This window comes from Stegostoma tigrinum, chromosome 15 (assembly GCF_030684315.1).
Source record: "Stegostoma tigrinum isolate sSteTig4 chromosome 15, sSteTig4.hap1, whole genome shotgun sequence".
Classification (NCBI taxonomy): domain Eukaryota; kingdom Metazoa; phylum Chordata; class Chondrichthyes; order Orectolobiformes; family Stegostomatidae; genus Stegostoma; species Stegostoma tigrinum.
This window is the reverse complement of record NC_081368.1, coordinates 36,743,016-36,763,281: the sequence shown is the minus strand read 5'-3', so window position 1 is coordinate 36,763,281 and position 20,266 is coordinate 36,743,016. Positions and strand designations below refer to the sequence as shown.

Here is a 20,266-nt window from a genome sequence, read left to right as displayed (position 1 = left end):
TGTAGGACTTTAGTATTAGAGGTGGTATTATTGGCTATCTTCATTGATCTGTAGTCTGTGAGTCAAGAAGCTGAGCATCCTGTTGCAGAGGTCAGAGCTGAAACCTAGGTCTTGGAGCCTAGAGGTTAGTTTGGTTGGGATTACAGCATTGAAGGCGGAGCTGTAGGTATCCTTATTATCCAGATGTTCCAGGGATGAACGTCAGGCCAGGGAAATAGCGTTTGCTGTGGACGTGTTGAACTGGTAGGCAAACTGCATGGGATTGAGGCAGGCTGGGAGGCTAGAGTTGATATGAGCCATAACTAACTTCTCAATGCACTTCATAGTTATAAAGGTCAGAGCCACTGGACAGTAGTTATAGAGGTACTTGGCATGAGTTTTCATTGGTACTGGAATAATGGTGGTCTCCTTGAAACTTTGCAATACTGTCTATACAATATGGAAGTAAAAATCAGAGAAAGGTTCATCTCAGAAAGTTACTCCATATCTGCTCACATCAGCAGGAAGGCATTTTGAAAATTACAGCCCTACTTGAGTTAAAAGCAAAGTTATGACTGACAGTGAATGGGATGAAAATGCATGCATTGGAATGCCATGTAATGTGAAAATTTTTGGTTCATTGGAATTCTACACAATAAGAATAAATTTGTCCTATCAGTTGAGAGGCTTAAAAGCTATTGAGTTAAAAAGAGATGAAATGTCTTTAACAGATAGAAACCATATTTTGAACTATAAAAAGAAAAATGTATTTTTTCAGAATAACATTTTTTCACAATTGAGCAATCATGCAATATCATTTTCTAACATGACATAAAGAAAATTAGTTAGCTTGTACTTTTTATTAATTTTCTTCCCTTCTTGTTTTGGCATAGGCTAAGTTCCACTGATGTTTATTGTTCTGAAGAACTAGTTCAGTTTAGAAAGAACCAGTTCAGTTCACACTTTCACTTCTGATCATCAGCCAGTTACCCATGTCAAAAAGAAACATTAAGTGAGAATAGCATCAGGCTTAGTTACTATTGTACATGGTAATGGTTTGGAAAAGGTCAATGTTGAACGCTACATTAAGCTATACCCAACTTGATGATGTTATACAGGATTGGGTAAGGGTCAGGCAGAATTCTTATAAACTCATGAAGTGCAGATCTATATCTGTTAAATGACATAATGGTTCTAAAAGATGTTTGAGCTATTCTGAACTCCAAACAATTCGATGGTGTCACACAACCTCTGGGTAGAGAACCAGTTTGAGTCTGGCCCAGTCTCCTGATGGAAGCACACAAGGCTTCTCTACGTTTGTCTGTAATTATTAATCCAAAGTGTTAATGCAACCTGCATATAGATACAAAGATGTCATAATCTTGTTATCTAAGACCGGAAGCATCTTCTGTTGAGACTTAAATATAGTCCAATGTCCATCATGGATTACTGAACAGCTCCTCAGACCAGGAACACTGGCAGTAGAATTCTGCCTAAACACAAGCCATTAGTAGTTGGTTAACGGGCACTACATATGATAACATATGATAACAATATCCACAGATTTCATTATATACATAGTAACAATACTAGGATTTGCTGGTGAAACTCAGCAGATGTGGCACCATCTGTGGGAAGAAAGTAGAGTTAGTATTTCAAGTCCATTGACTCTTCATCAAAAAAATGGATGGTGGTAGCATTTGTTTACCCAAAAATGCCAGTTATAGTGTTTCTCATACTGAAATCAAGTGATAGTATCACATCATCTAGGCTCATAGATGAAAAGTGAACAGTTAATTCCATAATCAAAGATTGATGATAGCAAAAGTGCTGTATCCCAGCAAGACCTGGTGCCTACACTTATAGGTAGAAAATCCAAAATAAATGAAGACAATGAGTTGAAAGACTTGTAAAATTAACATAAATGACATTTATGAATCAATAAACACAAAGACAATACACACAAAGTTGTGAGCTTCATTTCATTCCCTCTGGAAAGTGTATTGGAATATTTTTGATATGAACAGCATTGCATAAGTCCAGAATTGTGCATTCTATCAAGTCATCATTGTTTACAATGGTTAAAAAATGAGTGATTGTGATTAGGATCCAAAAGTCAGGTAGACCATTTTGATATTTCAAAACTATGCTTCAAAACCGGGCCAGGCTGTGTTGTACCCAATCCTTTGCAGAGTAACAATAAGTACATTGTACCCTGCAGGACAATAGCTTGCGAATTGAGTGCAGAGGAAGCTGTTAGCGGAGCCTAATTAGAGGTTAATAAACCACTATTTCCTCAAATGCTAAATGATTTTCCTCTGGAGTGACTGCAACTTGGTTAGACTGCAGCTGGAGCCATGGCTTACTCTCTCCAAAACAAAAGCAGCTTGGACTCAGTAAAATAGAATCTTTATGTTTTGGAGACAGTGAAATTTGTGCTTGTTAAGGTGATGGATAGTAGTATGGAAGGTATTTCCACATTTTCAACTTGTATGACAGAATCAACCACTGTCAAATCAGGTACTTTATGTGATTCAGAGTAAAGATCTCTCTGTTACTGTCTCACCAACCATGTGTAAATCAAGTACAGCAGACAATTTCCTTTACAGTGGTACAAACATCCCAAGGCTCCTCACAAAAGCACTATCAGAGAAAGTTTGGCACTAACTGCATAAAAGAGCTTCAGGGCAAATGACCAGTTTGTTGTAGAATAAAAGTCTCTTTACAATGTATCGTCAGGCATTTCCAGACCAGCTCTGGTATATGTCAGTTTCTGAGTAAATTGCCTACTGTTCAACCAAAACCTCAGACAAGCACTTCTAACTATAATCTCTGTGAGTTTCATTACCCACATCACCCATCCTGTGCCATACTGGAACTCGATGTATCTTCTTAGACAATTAATTCGTCTTGTATTGTTATATGTAGAATAATTAATAGCTAATAAAAGGAAGTGAATTTATTTTACTAATCTGGAAGGATTCAAGTCAGACTTGTCTTTAGTGTGAGCACTGTAATAATTAACAGACTTCTATTTCTCTACAACACTGACTACTTGAAGCCCAGCCAGCATGAGTAAAATTGAAAGATAAGCCAAACATTCTGTCAGAGGGAAGATTGGGAAAAATACAAGCCTGAACTGAAACAGACTTTTCACTCTGCCTAATGATCAACTTTAAAGTGGTAATCACGTAGGTCAAAAAGCGAACCTGGTTATTTATCTGTCCATTCTTTAGTTGTAAGAGTGCAAAAACCTGGCCCAAGACAAAATGAGCTGTTATGTGTAAAGATAGGCTGTTATAACTCCATATCTACTCCATTCCTAAAGCCACTTCTGAGAGGTTTAATTTCTTCATTGCGGCGAACATTTCCTTTTTTCTCAAACTGTTAACTCTCCAAAAAGCCCATCTGTTCAAGACTTGTAAGTTGTTCCCTTATATTGGAAGGAAATATTAACACCTTGCTGGCTCTTCTGTACAGATACCAAGAAAAAATATCACTTCTTATTTCCAGTTTTTAATCTGTTCCTTTCCATCACCTTCTTGCTTTTTTTTCCATTTTACAGCCATTACATTTGGAACTCTTGTCAATTTCCTTTCAGTTTTCTCCAAAATTCAAGATGTAGAATTCAACATACATATATTCCTTGTATTTTTTTTGTTTTGAAATAAAAACTAATTTTACTGTCTCTTTCTGTACCTGCTAGTTCTTGGAACTCAAACCTGCCGAATTCTTTCTCTCCATCTGTCTTTCCTTCCCTCCTCCTACAGACACTCGAGGGAAGATTGTATTTTGATGCTCCCTGTATATTCATGCATACTACAGGAAATGCATACAATCCAGCTCATTCTGAGTTGATATATTTAATTGTTTAGCTAAGCACAGTTGGGAGTGATGATAAAGATATATTAATACTTATAACACAAGTTTATCATTATTTAAGGACTCCATCTTCACTTACCAAACATCTAACATGTGATGAACGTGTTATCATTAAGCAAAATGTTTTGCTGGGCCTCGATGTGCCAGTTAAACAGAAAAAGCAACTATGATATTAGTGAATGGCAGAGCAGGCTCAAGTTCAAATGGCCTACTTCTGCTCTTAATTCATAAAATTGTAGGTAAGAAAACACTATGGACAGCTTTCATTTCAACATTTAATCGTGGTTGTAGGCACAAGCATATTCACAATCAAAACTCCTTCTAAGGTGAAAATCATAGAGCCAGGCCTTTAAGTGGAAACTCTTTGCATTAAGATTCCCTTAAAAAAAATCTGTGACAGGATTTTCCTGAATCCACTGCTGGAGGATTCGGTGGGATTTCATACCTCCACAACCAGCTGTGACTGGTGCAGTTTCAGTGTCACAGTCATCAGGGAGGTAACATAGCACCCAATGGGATCATTATGAGTAAACAGCTAAGTGGGAAAATGTGGGCAATGCTACAGCAGAAACTATGCTAAAATATGAAATGGAGAAAGTTACTTTAAAGTAACAGGGCCAATCCCTTTAACATGGTTTAGTGTCACCTTTAGAATGCTCCAGTGACATGCATTGGACTATTTCATTAAGCTATAAGTGCAATGTAAATATAAGCTACTTTTGTTGCCATTGAGTACTATTAGATCTGAGTGAAGGGAAAGGTGCTTTCTCCCTCGGAAAGGAGCATGGGAAAACCATACAGCACTCCCTCAGGGATACTACCAACACTGCCTTGGAAATGTTGGAGGTGATGAGATCAGTAATGTAAGCCAGAAATATAGGGTGATCTGTCAGAATTTGCTTGACTACCATTGTTTATAAATGGGCAGTAGGGGAGAGGCAGCATGTGGTCTTCTAATGCATGGGGAGGGACAATGAAAATAATATTCTGAGCAGGAGTGTAGTCATGGATTACATCTTTCAATATTCGCATCTTCTACCACTACCACATCTAATTTAAGCCCTTGCTGTTGGCATTATTCCAACCTATTGTCCAGCCAACTGAGCTAATGGATCCCCTAAGCCCATCCTTCTCAACCCTTCCACTTTCCTGAAGCATATTGACCATCAGGTTAAACCAAATCTGGTTGTGTCTCTCAGAGCAGCCCTATGATCTAGTAAGACAATTGCAATTTTACTTACCCTTATCCATTTTAAGGTGGGAAATTGCTGGTTAATCTAGGCTCAAGTCTTCCTCAAGGTAAAATAGAATATCCAGTGAAAACACATTGCATATGTTGACTTGACTGTGCATGAATTCACATAAGCTTTTATTCACTGACACTTCAATTAGATCAATCCTTGTGGCTTCTTGTTTTTGTACATCATTTCGAAGAGAAAAAGTGACAGATTAGACAGAACCTATTGTGCCAACTAATTCTGACTCCAAAAGACTGCATCTGAATTTATAAGAAAGTCAATTAAGACTACTCATTCATCTGATTTAATTTCTTATGCAATCCCTTGTGACCTAGAAATCTGTTGTTTGACTGAACAATGCAGAATTACAATAGTGGCATTTCTAATACAGTGAGCATGTGACTTTGTGTATGACTTGAAATGTAACATCTGAAAAAAACCATGAGCATCTTGAGAGCAGGCACCAACTTGCCAATGTCCATGTTTAACTGCAGCAAATTAGGGGCGACAAACTTTCCAAATATGTTTGGGAGTCAATTTCAAGATATTACTGGAACAATTACATCAACATTAATGTGAGTATTGGGGTTTCACTTCACCTCCAATAGTCTCCTATTTTCTTGAAACAAGTGAGAAGAAAGCAATGATTGTTGAAGCCATAACAGGAAACACTATTACTAATTGGTGAATACTCACAGCTGCCTCTTTACCTGCTTGCATGAAAGGATCTGCTCACAGCGCATGTGTTCTGAAACTACTTTAAACGCCGTCTACACTTAAGACTCTGAGGTATGATCTGCACTTTGAAACTCTACCAGAGCAGCATAGGCGTTCCTTATACCGTATTATTTTGGGCCTCAGATGAGGATCAAGGCATCTGAAATAGTAAGAACTGTGGACAGAAGCACAAAGTCCAAGTACAAAGGATAAGGAATGGAAGAGTCTAAGTCGAGTATCTGCTTCAATGACTTCTTTCACTATAATTCCACTCATGGATCAGTTACATATCCCTCAAAGCAGGGAGGTGGAAAACACATTTATGCAAACCAGTGGGATCCTGAAAACTCAAGACTAGAAATATTGAATCTGAAGAAAGCTGTTTGACCCTCTGAACCTGCTTCAACATTCAATAAGATCATGTCTGATCTGGCCATGGTCTCAGTTCTACTTGTCTATTTGAACCCCATAACTCTGGACTCGCTTGCATATCAAAATTCTATTTGATCAGCTTGAAAAAATTAAAGACCCAACCTCAGCTATCTTCTAGGGAAGTTAATTTCAACCACTAACCATTAACCTTCAGAGAGAAACAAATACTCCTAATTTCAGACTTAATGGGAGGGTTTATGTTCTCAAATTGTATTCCTGAATTTTAGTCTCTCCCATTGGATAAAACATCCTCCCAGTATCCACCCTAACCAGTCCCCTCAGAATCAGCAATAAGGTCACCTCTCATTCTTCTAAACTTCAGTGTATATAGATCTAACCAGTTCAATACTTCTTCATAAAATATGCCCATCATCCCAAGAAATTGTAATGTGAGTCTTCTCTGAATTGGTTCTATTGTAATTATATCCTTTCTAACAAAAATGGAAGCCAAAACTATACACAGTACTAGTTTTTGTCAGACTAACAGCCTGCACAACTGTAGCAAAACATCCCTACTTTTATATTCCATTCCCCTTGCAGTAAACACCAATGTTGACTGAGGGTAACTGCATGCTACTTGTGACTCATATACCAGGAAACCCAAATTCCTCTGAAGCATCAAGTTTTGCACTTTCTATCTAAATTGTACACTGTTTTCTATTCTTCCTAAGCCAAAATGGACAAGCCTCATTTATTATTAGCTTCCACTTTGAAATTTCTGTCTACCCAGTTAAGGCGTCTACATCATACTGCCAACTCTGTCTATACTTGACAATATTTCTCTAACTATCTTAGTGCCATTGATAACTTTAGTTAACATATGTTTGGACCCCTCATCCAAATCTTTGATACACATTGTAAATAGTTGAGCACTCAGCCTGATCTTTGTTGCAGCACTTCAAAATACCCATTTATCTTCAGTCTCTGCTTCTTCTCAGCTAACATATCCTTTAACTATGCGAATATATTAAAGTCTACAACTTATACTCTTATACTTAAAGTATCTTCCCTAGTTTTAGTTTTGCTCACAAGTGGAAATATCTGAACTATGCAGCAGCTTTATTGTGGTACCTTATCAAATGCATTTTGAAAATCCAAGTACCTACTGGTTCCCCTCTATCCACTCTGAATGTTTCTTTGTTAGATTAGTCAAACATGACTTCCCTTTCACAAGCCATGTTGGCTCTATCTGATCATGTTGTGATTTTCTCAGAATCCTACTATAGTTTCCTTCCAAATGGAGACTAGTACCTAGCCTGTGACAAATGTTATGCTAACTGGTCCATTTGTATTGTTTCCTTCTTTCTTCATTCCTCCCTCCTTTCTTGAATTAAGGTTATCAGTCGTTCTGATTAAAGTGATATTTGTAAGGTGCAACCTAGTGTTGAAGGCCTACGTGCATTTGTGTAATTGTTGCGTTGGTTGCTGTAAACACTCTTTCTATGGGCAAAGGTATCATTGCAATGACCTGTGGCATTCTGCCACCGTTGTTGAGACAGATACCTCTCTTTCCTTGGAACTGTGCACTGTATGGCTGGAATTCCTGCTGGTACAACACACATTCTCTGCTCCCATTCCAGTAGCATCCCAGTTGGTGATGGCTTTCAATCTACTGCATTTAAATCCAACTGAGCAGAGCTTGGAGCACCCAACAGCCACCAACATGTTCTCCCTGTCTCCATTCTCTGCCCAAGCTCATTTATGATATAGGAATCACCAGGTGAAAATCAATTTATCTGACTTACTGATGCCCCTGTCAGGCAAGTGTCTGAGTTGATCCTTGGTCTGCATTGATCCTCAATTAGGGTACTTCAGAGGGATTGATCTCTTCTCAGGAGTTGTAACCTTAGACAAGCTGGGCAAATGTGGAAAAGAAGAAATTACATGTGAGTACTCCCAAGATTTGAAAAGATTGATGTCATAATTATGCTAATCCCTTTCAAAGGCTTGGCTAACTGGCTACATGTGTGTAGTCTGCAGAGGGGACATAATTTTTTCAACAAAACAACACCCTTAGTGCTGAAATTGCAGATGCAATAGTATTGAGATTCACAACCAAAGCTTTCTCCCTGTATAGAATACACATGTGGTAAGATTTCAAAGCATTTTCTGCTTGCTGTCTTATAACTCACATCTCAGTATTTACTACTCCATTCAATTATTGCAAACAATTGTTGAAATTCACTTCAGATATATGGATTACTTGCACTTGGAGGTATCATGTGCTTGGGTTCAGCTATATTGTGATGCTTTTTGGAAAAAGAAAACTATGCAATTGTTTTGTTTTTAGTGTCTCTAATAAATAGATATTGCTGCCAGGTAAGGGCATAACTTTGTTAGAGTTAAAAAAAACTGCAGATGCTGGAATCTAAGGGAGACAAACATGAGGCTGGAAGAACACAGCAAGCCAGGCAGCATCTGGAGGAAAGGAGCAGTCAATGTTATACCTGAAATGTTGACTTCTCCTTCCCTCCAGATGCCGCCTGGCTTGTTGTGTTCTTCCAGCCTCCTGTGTATCTATGAGAAATATAACTTCACTGGCTATAACCCTCTGCCTGTTTTATTTCTCATTCCTTTTAGCTGTCTCCCATTCCTGTTGCTTCAGCTGCAAAAGGCCTTAATAATACCAGTACTTTCTGCTCAGCTAAAAATGTGTTCTTTTATATATGTTTTTTATTGAACCTATGTTTGCTTTGTCAGCTTTCATTCCCCAGTAAAAGCCAAAAAGCATAGAAAATATCAACAATTTGAACCTTATAATCCTCTGGAGAAACATGACCTTATGTGAACTTGAATGTTAACTTGCCTCAGTTCTCCAAACTCAAGCTCGGTGTCATCCTAGAGATCTTATCATACAATAATTTTAAAATATAAAAGCAAAAGAAGTAAGAGCAGAAGTAGGCCATTCGGCCTTTTAGACCTTGATCAATCATTAAAACATTAACTGATATTCTGCCACTGCTATGCTTTCTTCAGAATCCCTAATTCAGGTCGATGTCCTTAGATTCTGAATATTTTCCAACAACGACTTAACAACTGAATTACTGAGCATCCATAGCTCTTTGAAATGTGGGATTTCAAAGTCTCACACTCTTTAAGTGAGGAAAATATTTCCTTATTACTGTTATGAAATTTTATGTGGCTGTTATGTTTTGGCACTATGTGGTTAATCTAAGTTAAAAGGAAAGGATTTGTATGACCTGCTCTGCGGTCTACCTGACAGGATAGTTTGATTGTTGGAGATTAAAAGGGACACTTTTTTTTTAGTTGGATGAAAGTAGCAGATGTTTACATTGGAAACAGAGGCAGCAATCCATGTGTTGACAGGTTTAGCTTGGACTCTCAAGTCCCAAAAAAGTGTTGAAAATGTCAGGTTGTAAACAATTGTGCTTTAAACTGTCCATTTACTGACATGACAAAAGAGAGTTGTGGTCTCAAGGATAGCTAATTGACTTTGTTGACTGCACACAAGACCTGTATGATTCATGTGACAATGACGATGGACCTAGAGAGAGAAAGTGTGTAAGAAAATATTATCGGCAGCAGAGGTGGCATTGTTCAGCTTCAGTAGGCCTGGAGCAGGACTTAGGAACTCGATGGACCATTGGCTGCAGCAGAGCTCGATGCTTGGCAGGTTGTAATCCGTGGTGGAGCTTGGTGCCAGGAGTGAGGCTGCTTCTTTTGTGATAAGGTTGAGTTCAGCACAGACTGGAGGCAAGGTCCCAGCATGACCTGGAGGCTCAGCTCGGTGTGTTCTAGAGGCAAGGCCCAGTGTGTTCCAGAGGTGAGGCTCGGTATGGTCTCAAGGTGAGGCCTGGTGTGTTCTGGAGGTGCGGCCTGGTATGGTCTGGAGGTGAGGCCTGGTGGGTTCTGGAGGTGAGGCCTGGTGTGATTTGGAGGTGAGGCCTGGTGTGTTCTGGAGGTGAGGCCTGGTGCGATTTAGAGGTGAGGCCTGGCATGGTTTGGAGTAGAGACCCAGCACGAGCTGGTGGTGAGGTTGGTGCAGTCTGCTTGAAGGACTGCAATGCTGAACTTTTTATTTCTTTACTTTTCTAATTTACTCCTAAGATCCTGTATCCAAGATGGTGCTGTAAGAGGCGATTTTGTAAACTTTTCACTGCACAGATGTAAGTACATGTGACAATAAACCTAATTCCAATTCTAACTTCACAATGTTAATTTGCCAGGATCTGGAAGAGAGAGAGAGCTAGAGCCAGCAAGCTGTTGTGGGCCACCATGCAGGAATGTGAGTGAGAGATAATGCTCAAATTGAAAGAATTCAATTCATGAACAGTTGAAACAAGGCTAAAAGATTTTTCTAGCTTGTGCCAGCAGAATAATCTTTAGAGAAAAACTTTCACTCTGAAAGAAGGCTCAGCGATCAAAGTTCTGAGATCCAAAAAAAAGGAAAAGAACAGAAACAAACCCTCTGGAACAGTGTAACAATGTAGAAAAATGGATTGTGAGGCTGGATGAACACAGCAGGCCAAGCAGCATCTCAGGAGCACAAAAGCTGACGTTTCGGGCCTAGACCCTTCATCAGAGAGGGTCTAGACCCTCTCTGATGAAGGGTCTAGGCCCGAAACGTCAGCTTTTGTGCTCCTGAGATGCTGCTTGGCCTGCTGTGTTCATCCAGCCTCACATTTTATTATCTTGGAATCTCCAGCATCTGCAGTTCCCATTATCTCTAGAAAAATGGATTGTTCAGTTTTGTTGTTTAAAGAAGTTGTCTTACAATGATAGTGTTTAATCAACAGTGTTTATACTCATAAATTATATTAAATGTCTTAAAATGGTTAGTTTGTATCATCCTTTCAGTTATTAACTGCAAGTTGAACTTTCTTTTTAAAAATTATCTAGCCCTATGGAGATCATGACATGGAGACCTAAGAAAAGTATATCCATCATTAAGTACCATAACTACACACAGTACTCCATGTCTTGCCTCACCCAGGCCCTTTATAACTGCAATAAGATTACTTTGTTATTCTACTCTAATCACTTTATAATAAAGACATATAAAACATATTTACAATAAAACATATTACACATTTACAATAAAACATATCTTTGTGTTCCTGATGGCTTGCTGTATCACCATGTTAACTTTTAGTGATTCCTGTAAAAGGGCATTCAGATCCCCTAGAACGTCAACATTTCCCTTTCTCTAAATATTTAAAAAATGTCTGCCTTTCCAGTTTTGCTAGCAAAGTGAGATCTTCATATTTCTACATATTATATTCCGTATGTCACATTTCTGTTCATTAGGCCGGCAGATTGTTGAAAAGTGCAAACGTACCAGGGTTGTTGTTATGGGTGACTTCAACTTTCCCGATATTGTTTGGAACCTCCTTAGTGCAGGTGGATTGGATGGAGCCGTTTTTGTCAGGTGTGTTCAGGAGGCTTTCTTTACTTAGTATGTAGACAGGCTGACAAGGGGGAGGCCATTTTGCATTTGGTGCTCGGCAATGAGCCAGGACAGGTGACAGATCTCGTGGTGGGAGAACACTTTGGCGACAGTGACTACAACAGCCTCACATTTACCATAGCCATGGAAAGGGAAAGGAGCAGTTACCAAGGGAAGATATTTAACTGGGGTAAAGGAAATGATGACACTATCAGGCAGGAGTTGGGAAGTACAGATTGGGAACAATTGTTCCACAGAATGGGCACAACAGGCATGTGGAGGCTGTTAAGGAGCAGTTGTTGCGAGTGATGCATAAATTTGTTCCTCTGAGACAGGTAAGACAGGGTAAGATTAAGGATCCTTGGATGATGGGAACAGAGGTGCTTCTCATCAAAAAGAAAAAAGCAGCTTACATAAAGTGGAGGAAGCAAGGGTCTAGCACAGCTTTAGAGGTTTACAGGCTTGTTCGGAAGGAGCTCAAAAGTGGACTGAGGAGGGCCGGGGGGGGGCACAAAAAAGGCTTGGCAGGAAGGATTAGGGAGAACCCGAAGGCATTTTACTCATACGTGAGGAATAAGGGAATGATCAGAGAAGGTAGGGCCGATCAGGGATCGCATAGGGAACTTGTGCGTGGAGCCTGAGCAGATAGGGGAAGCCCTAAATGAGTTTTTTGCTTCAGTTTTCACTAAGGAAAGGGACCTTGTTGTGAATGTGAACTTTGAGGAGCAGGAAATCAGGCTTGAACAGATCGAGATTGAGGAAGCTGGAAATTTTAGCGAACATTAAGATTGATAAGTCCCCAGGGCCAGATTTATCCTCGGTTGCTCCGGGAAGCGAGAAAGGAGGTTGCTAAGCCGCTGGCGAAGATCTTTGCTTCCTCACTCTCCACAGGAGTCGTACCGGAAGATTGGAGGGAGACAAGTGTTGTTCCTCTTTTGAAGAAAGGGAACAGGGAAATCCCTGGAAATTACAGACCAGTCAGTCTTACGTTTGTGGTCAGCAAGGTTTTGGAAAGAATTCTGAGGGATAGAATTTATGACTGTTTGGAAAAGCATAGCATGATTAAAGGGAGTCAGCATGGCTTTGTGAGGGGCAGGTCATGCCTCACAAATCCTATTGAGTTTTTTAAGGAGGTCACAAGACAGGTTGACGAGGGTTGAGCAGTGGATGTGCTGTACATTGACTTCAGCAAGGCATTTGATAAGGTTCCCCACAGCAGGCTCATTCATAAAGTTAGGACATATGGGACACAGGGTGATTTGGCTGTCTGGATTCAGACTTGGTTGGCTGACAGGAGGCAGAGAGTGGTTGTAGATGGTAAGTATTCTGCCTGCAGAGAGTGGTTGTAGATGGTAAGTATTCTGCCTCAAAAGTGGACTGAGGAGGGCTGGGGGGGTGGGCACAAAAAAGGCTTGGCAGGAAGGATTAGGGAGAACCCGAAGGCATTTTACTCATACGTGAGGAATAAGGGAATGATCAGAGAAGGTAGGGCCGATCAGGGATCGCATAGGGAACTTGTGCGTGGAGCCTGAGCAGATAGGGGAAGCCCTAAATGAGTTTTTTGCTTCAGTTTTCACTAAGGAAAGGGACCTTGTTGTGAATGTGAACTTTGAGGAGCAGGAAATCAGGCTTGAACAGATCGAGATTGAGGAAGCTGGAAATTTTAGCGAACATTAAGATTGATAAGTCCCCAGGGCCAGATTTATCCTCGGTTGCTCCGGGAAGCGAGAAAGGAGGTTGCTAAGCCGCTGGCGAAGATCTTTGCTTCCTCACTCTCCACAGGAGTCGTACCGGGAGATTGGAGGGAGACAAGTGTTGTTCCTCTTTTGAAGAAAGGGAACAGGGAAATCCCTGGAAATTACAGACCAGTCAGTCTTACGTTTGTGGTCAGCAAGGTTTTGGAAAGAATTCTGAGGGATAGAATTTATGACTGTTTGGAAAAGCATAGCATGATTAAAGGGAGTCAGCATGGCTTTGTGAGGGGCAGGTCATGCCTCACAAATCCTATTGAGTTTTTTAAGGAGGTCACAAGACAGGTTGACGAGGGTTGAGCAGTGGATGTGCTGTACATTGACTTCAGCAAGGCATTTGATAAGGTTCCCCACAGCAGGCTCATTCATAAAGTTAGGACATATGGGACACAGGGTGATTTGGCTGTCTGGATTCAGACTTGGTTGGCTGACAGGAGGCAGAGAGTGGTTGTAGATGGTAAGTATTCTGCCTGGACGTCAGTGCTGAGTGGTGTCCCGCAGGGCTCTGTTCTTGGGCCTCTGCTCTTTGTAGTTTTTATAAATGACTTGGATGAGGAGGTTGAGGGGTGGGTTAGTATGTTTGCTGATGACACAAAGGTTGGTGGTGCCGTTGATAGTATCGAGGGCTTTTGCAGGCTTCGGCGAGACATTGACAGTATGCAGAGCTGGGCTGAGAAATGGCAGATGGAGTTCAACCTGAATAAATGTGAAGTGATGCATTTTGGAAGGTCAAACTTAAATGCTGAATATAGGATTAAAGGCAGGGTTCTTGGCAGTGTGGAGGAACAGCGGGATCTTGGTGTTCAAGGGCATAGCTCCCTCAGAGTTGCCACCCAGGTGGATAAGATTGTTAAGAAAGCATATGGTGTTTTGGCTTTCATTAACAGGGGGTTCGAGTTTAAGAGCCGTGAGGTTATGCTGCAGCTCTACAAAACCCTGGTGAGACCACACTTGGAATATTGTGTCCAGTTCTGGTTGCCCTATTATAGGAAAGATGTGGAGGCTTTGGAGAGGGTGCAAAGGAGGTTTACCAGGATGCTGCCTGGACTGGAGGGCTTGTCTTACGAAGAGAGGTTGACTGAGCTTGGACTTTTCTCTCTGGAGAGAAGGAGGAAGAGAGGTGACCTTATCAAGGTGTACAAGGTAATGAGAGGCATGGATAGAGTCGATAGCCAGAGACTTTTCCCCAGGGCAGGATTGACTGCCACGAGGGGTCATAGTTTTAAGATGTTAGGAGGAAGATATAGAGGAGACGTCAAGAGGGAGGTCCTTCACCCAGAGAGTTGTGAGCGCATGGAATAGTTTGCCAGTGGTAGTCGGGGAAGCGGAGTCATTAGTGACATTTAAGCAACTGCTGGACATGCACATGGACAGCAGTGAATTGAGGGGAATGTAGGTTAGGTTATTTTATTTTTGGGTTAGGATTATTCCACGGCACAATATCGTGGGCCGAAGGGCCTGTACTGTGCTGTACTTTTCTATGTTCTATGTTCTATTAATTTAACCCAACTAAATTTCTTTCCATCCTCCTCACAACTTATTTGCCCATCTAATTTTGTTCCACCAACAAACTTAGTCCCCTTATCTAATTCATTGGTAGAGGTTATAAAGATCTGCTGTTTGCTGGTTCCAGCTACACTCTGCCAGCCTGAAAATCGTTCATTTGTTCCTCGCTGTTTTCTGGGTGTTAACAAATTCTCAATCCAGGACCACCTCAATCTCATAAGCCCTAAATGTATGTATTAACCTCTTGTGTCGCAACTTATTTGCATTTGTTTCCACATAACTATTGCACGGCTTACATAGTCAAAAATCTGTTCTAGGTGAATTTTCATTTTTTATTCAAACATGATTTTTCTTTCATAAATCTCTGTTGAGTCTGTCTAATCATACTATGAATTTCTAAGTGCCCAACCAATTCTCTAAATAATAGATCCTAGCATCTAGCCTTTATTAATGCCAAGTTAAATGAAGTGTAGTTCACAGTTTTCTGCCTCTCTCCTTACTTAAAAAATGGATTTACATCAGCTACCTTTTAATCTATGAAGAGGATTTCAGAATCTAATGAATTCTGCAAGATCGAAGCCAACATAACTACCATCGCTGCAGCTGCCTCTTTTAAAATCCAAGTACATATGCTGCACTTTTGGCTCTCCTTATTTAATGAAGGATGTAAATGTATTGGAAGTTGTTCAGAGGAGGTTTATTAGATTGACATTTGGAACGAGTGGCTTGTCTTTTGAGGAACGGTTGAACAGACTAGGATGACTCCCCTGGATTTTAGAAGGATAAGGGATGATTTAATTGCAGTATGTTAGGTCCTGACAAGATGGATATGGAAAGAATGTTTCCATTTGTTTATGAGTCCACTGTTTAAATATTTGGAGTTGCTCTTTAATGATAGGAATGATGAAAAATATATTCTATCTCAGAGGGTTTTTCAAATGAAGAACTCTGCCTCAGAAAGTACACAAATATATGCGCGAAGAAATGAATCAGGAGTAATAGTAGGCCATTCAGGCATTTGAGCCTGTTCAGTTATTCAGAAAGATCATGGTAATCTCAAATACGCATTCCCAACTACACCAATAACCTTCCAACCTCTTAGTTAAGAAGAATCCATCTCTACCTTCCAAATATTCAAGGGCTCTGCTTTCAACACCTTGTGAGGGAGATAATTTCAAAGACTCACACCTTTGAAGAGAAAAATATTTTGCCTAATTTCTGTTTTAAATGGATGGCCCCTGATTTTTAAACAGTGACCAATAGCTCTAGATTATTCTATAAGAAGAAACATCCTTTCTACATCTACAGTGTAGATCCCTCTGAATTTTATGAGTTCCAAAGGTAATGGAAGCAGGGTAATTGAATTTTTTTTAGTGTGGAGGTAAATAGATACTTATTAAGTGGGAATCAAAGCTTATTTAGGATAATTGGGAATGTGGCATTCAAAACATAAACAGATCAGCCATGAAGATCATCCATGCCTTCATGCCCATCCTTTGCAGCTCCCATTTCAAGTTAATTCCAGCTCACAACAACCAGGGACTCAACCTCATTTCCCCAAATTGCAATATCCCCTTGATCCTCCCACCCAGCTCCCAACCCCACCCACCTTTCACATGTTCCATTGGCATTCACACAGACACCATCATGAACAGTATCTCTTTAATGTTGCTGCCATTCTCTCAGTTCATAGTGTTAATTTCACATTTTTCTGCATCTAAGGGAGCCATGTTTATTCTTGCGTATCCCATCTCTTTTACATACCTTGAAAGCCATTATAGTCACTTTTTATGCTGCCACCTACTGTACCTTCATTCCTGTATTCTCTCTCCTTTCAAAATTATCTGAATTTTAAAATCCTCAAGCTTAGTACATTTTTGTCCACGTTATAAACCTCTTCATACAGCCCAATACTACCTTCAATTTATTCTGTTAACCAAACTTATAGTAATAGTTCCCAGTCTCTGGCTCAGATTAAGTTGCAAGTTACCTCCATGTTACCCAGTTATAGTTCTGTGTTTTCAGTCACAGCTTTCGCTGCATTCAGATATTCACTAATCAGGGACCCAGTGCAATTCCTCGATGCTTTTACTCCCTAGATAAAAAGGCAAGTGCAGTAGGTGGAGCAGGCCAGCCAGTAAGAGGACAGACCCAGAGAGAGGCCTGGTTCATTTTGAGACCAGTATAAATATAATATAAATATAACAGACCACAGATAAATTTTAAAAAGCTGTCCTGGGGCAACCTACAAACTGCTGGTTAATATCAGACAGGTCAGCCTATTGGCTAACATCTAATCTGAAATAAAGTAAGGTCAAGTACAATCCATTCTTAAGAGTAGGGGTTTGAATCAAAGGATGAAAATAAAAAAGAAACATATGAGTTAGAAACAAAAGTAGGCAATTTAGACCCTCAAATTTGTTTCACAACTAAATAATATAATGTGTTTATGCTTCATGTTCCACACTTTCATGTGGCTCTTTGCCTAATAAGAATCTATCTACTTTCACTTGCTGGATTTAGCGCAGAGAGGAACCTGGCTACCAGGAGAGTCAGAATACAAGATTGTTTTGTATGAAGCATGGAGCATTCCTGCTCTTCTCAGGCCCACAAAAAATGAATTTTATCGAGCCTTCTCAGCAACTATTCAGCTGAATGTCTGTATGGCCATGGATTTGAGAAAGAACAGAGGAGAGGAACACAGAAAGCAGACTCAAGCTGAGAAAGATCAAAACATTAAATGCATCAGCTTCCTTTCTTATATCATAAAGAGCCTAGCCACTGTCTTGGCATGTGCAGTAAACATCAAGTGGAAGAACGCAAAACAGGCACATCATAACATCCCTTGGTGTTAATGCTGATTTGATAAATGTGTGCCTGCCATTTTGCAGCTCTGGGATCTAGCCAACAGCTTTTCTTTTGCCAGAGGATGAGGTTGCACACATATTCTGCTGTAAAGGATCGAGAATGCATTTGAAAAGCCAACACAATGGTTATTTCCAAAAATAAAAGCTCATGGTATAGGGGTTAGCATTGACCCATGGATAGAAGATTGGCTGGCTAACAAAGAGCCGAGAATTGATATAAATGGATCTTTTTCAGTTTGGTAACATCTAACAAGTGATGTGCTGCAGGATTGGTCCTGGGACCTCAACTGTTTATAATTTATATAAACTACTTATGTTAAAGGAAGGAAGGTCAAATTTGCTGATAATAGTTAGGAAAGTAAGTTGTGGAGAGAGCAGAAGGATACAGCAAAGGGGCATAGGTAGGTTATGTGAGTGGGTAAAGATGTTACAAATGGAGTACAGTGCACAAAAATGTACAAATGTCTGTCTTGGTATGTAAATTAAAATGAAAGCCCAAATCTAAAAGGTAGGAAATGGCAGAGTTCCGAGATGCAGATGGATCTGCGTGTCTTTGTACATGAATTGCAAAAGGTTACAAAGCAGATATAACAAAACTTCTGAAAGCTAAAACAAAATTTCATGCGTCATTAGGGGTATTGAATGCAAATGTAGGCAGGTTATTCTTGAGGTATATGGGGTGCTGATAAGACTTCATCTGGAATATTATACACATTATTGATCGTATTATTTAAAGAATGATGTGAACACATTAGAAGCAATTCAGAGAAAGTTTATCAGACTAATACCTGGAATGAGCTGGTTGTCCTGTGAGGAAAGATTGAACAGGCTAAGATTATCGTTGAAATATTGCCACAGAGGCTGATATCCTGTCACCAAGTCGCCCATTATTGACACGTGCTGGACACTGATCCAGCTCCCTGAAAGCCAGCTGTCGGTGTCAACAGAATCTCTGACACTCCTGTTTATATCTGTCAGCCAGGGCCCCCTGATTAGACCAGATTAACAGCTCCAATCAGGGAGCTCATATTCTATGAAGTCCATCTGGTTCACCCTGTTACAATCACTACATTATCTGCTTAAGTTTAGAAGACAGAGGTGACTTGATTCACATATTTCAGATCCTGAAGTGTTTTGACAGCGTAGTGGAAGGGATGTTTCATCTTATTGGAACATTTAGAATAGGGATCACTGTTCAAATATCATGGTCAGCCCATTTAAAATAGAAATTAAATAAAATAAAAGGAAATGCAAGGAATAATAACAAAATAGATAATAATAATAACAATAAAGAATAACAAAAAACAAAATAAAATGCAATGAAATTTTATGTGAATTCGAAGACAGCATGAGGCTAACTTCATCAGACTTGGAGTAACCATGCAACTATATCCACACATTCACTTTCAGATATGTCAAATTTAGTTTCCATTGTCTCACAAAAACTCCTCAGAGCTGACTAATTCATAGGATATTTTATCCACTGCATTTCATTCTCAAGGTTACAGAGTGAATCGAATATTACTAGAAGTCAGCAAAGTTTCTTGGAAAGTTTCTTACTAGGAGATTTCCAGGTGTTAGTCTGGTAAACTTTCTGTGAATTACCTCTAATGCATTCTGGTGCAGTCAGAGATGGTAGGCCTGACAGCCAACAAAAAAATGTACATTCACTGAGTGATCACTGCATCCAGTTCACATCTATTGGAACCCAGTGGTAATTAAATCCTATCTGACGTATTACGATCGACACAGCAGCACTCCATCAAGCTGAGTGTGATGTTCTTCTTGCTCAATGTCCTCACCTTCTGCCTTGGAAGACTGCTGTCGCTCTCTTTGCCCTTCATCCACATCATGTTCCCTCTTCACCTGATCAGGTTGTGCAGATAACACCATGCTAGGATTATGTGGCTTACTTTGTTGCAAATGTAAATCAAGGTCACCCTGGGTCAATTCAAGCACGGAACTACATCTTCAGGAGGAATGTTGGATGCTCGACCATGGCCCAGGTTGAAGATTGAGCTGCATTGTATCTATGCTCTGCGCCAGTCAGGCCTTGTGCAATGGAGTGATTAGATATGGTTGCAGAGCATAGCTCTTGTCTCTCAGTAACCATCCTTGTAAAACATGGAAACATAGAAACAAAGAAGATAGGAGCAGGAGGAGGCCATTCGGCCCTTTGAGCCTGCTCCGCCATTTATCATGATCATGGCTGATCGTCCAACTCAACAGCCTAATCCTTCTTTCTCCCCATAACCTTTGATCTCATTTGCTCCAAGTGTTATCTGTAGCCGCCTCTTGAATGCACTCAATGTTTTGGCATCAACTACTTCCTGTGGTAATGAATTCCACAGACTCACCACTCTTTGGGTGAAGAAATGTCTCCTCATTTCCACCCTAAATGATCTACCCCCAAATCCTCATACTGTGGCCCCTGGTTCTGGACACACCCACCATTCGGAACATCCTCCCTGCATCTGCCCTGTCTAG

At 40.2% G+C, this 20,266-nt stretch overlaps 1 long non-coding RNA gene across 1 annotated transcript in view; it reads right to left on the bottom strand.

Moving 5' to 3' along the window:
* The window catches only part of LOC125458940 (uncharacterized), a 156,565-nt gene that overhangs the window by 111,075 nt on the left and 25,224 nt on the right, over positions 1 to 20,266 (bottom strand). The window contains exon 2 of the long non-coding RNA XR_007248927.2: positions 7,994 to 8,103. This is a non-coding gene — a long non-coding RNA (uncharacterized LOC125458940). The remainder of the gene's footprint in view (positions 1 to 7,993; positions 8,104 to 20,266) is intronic.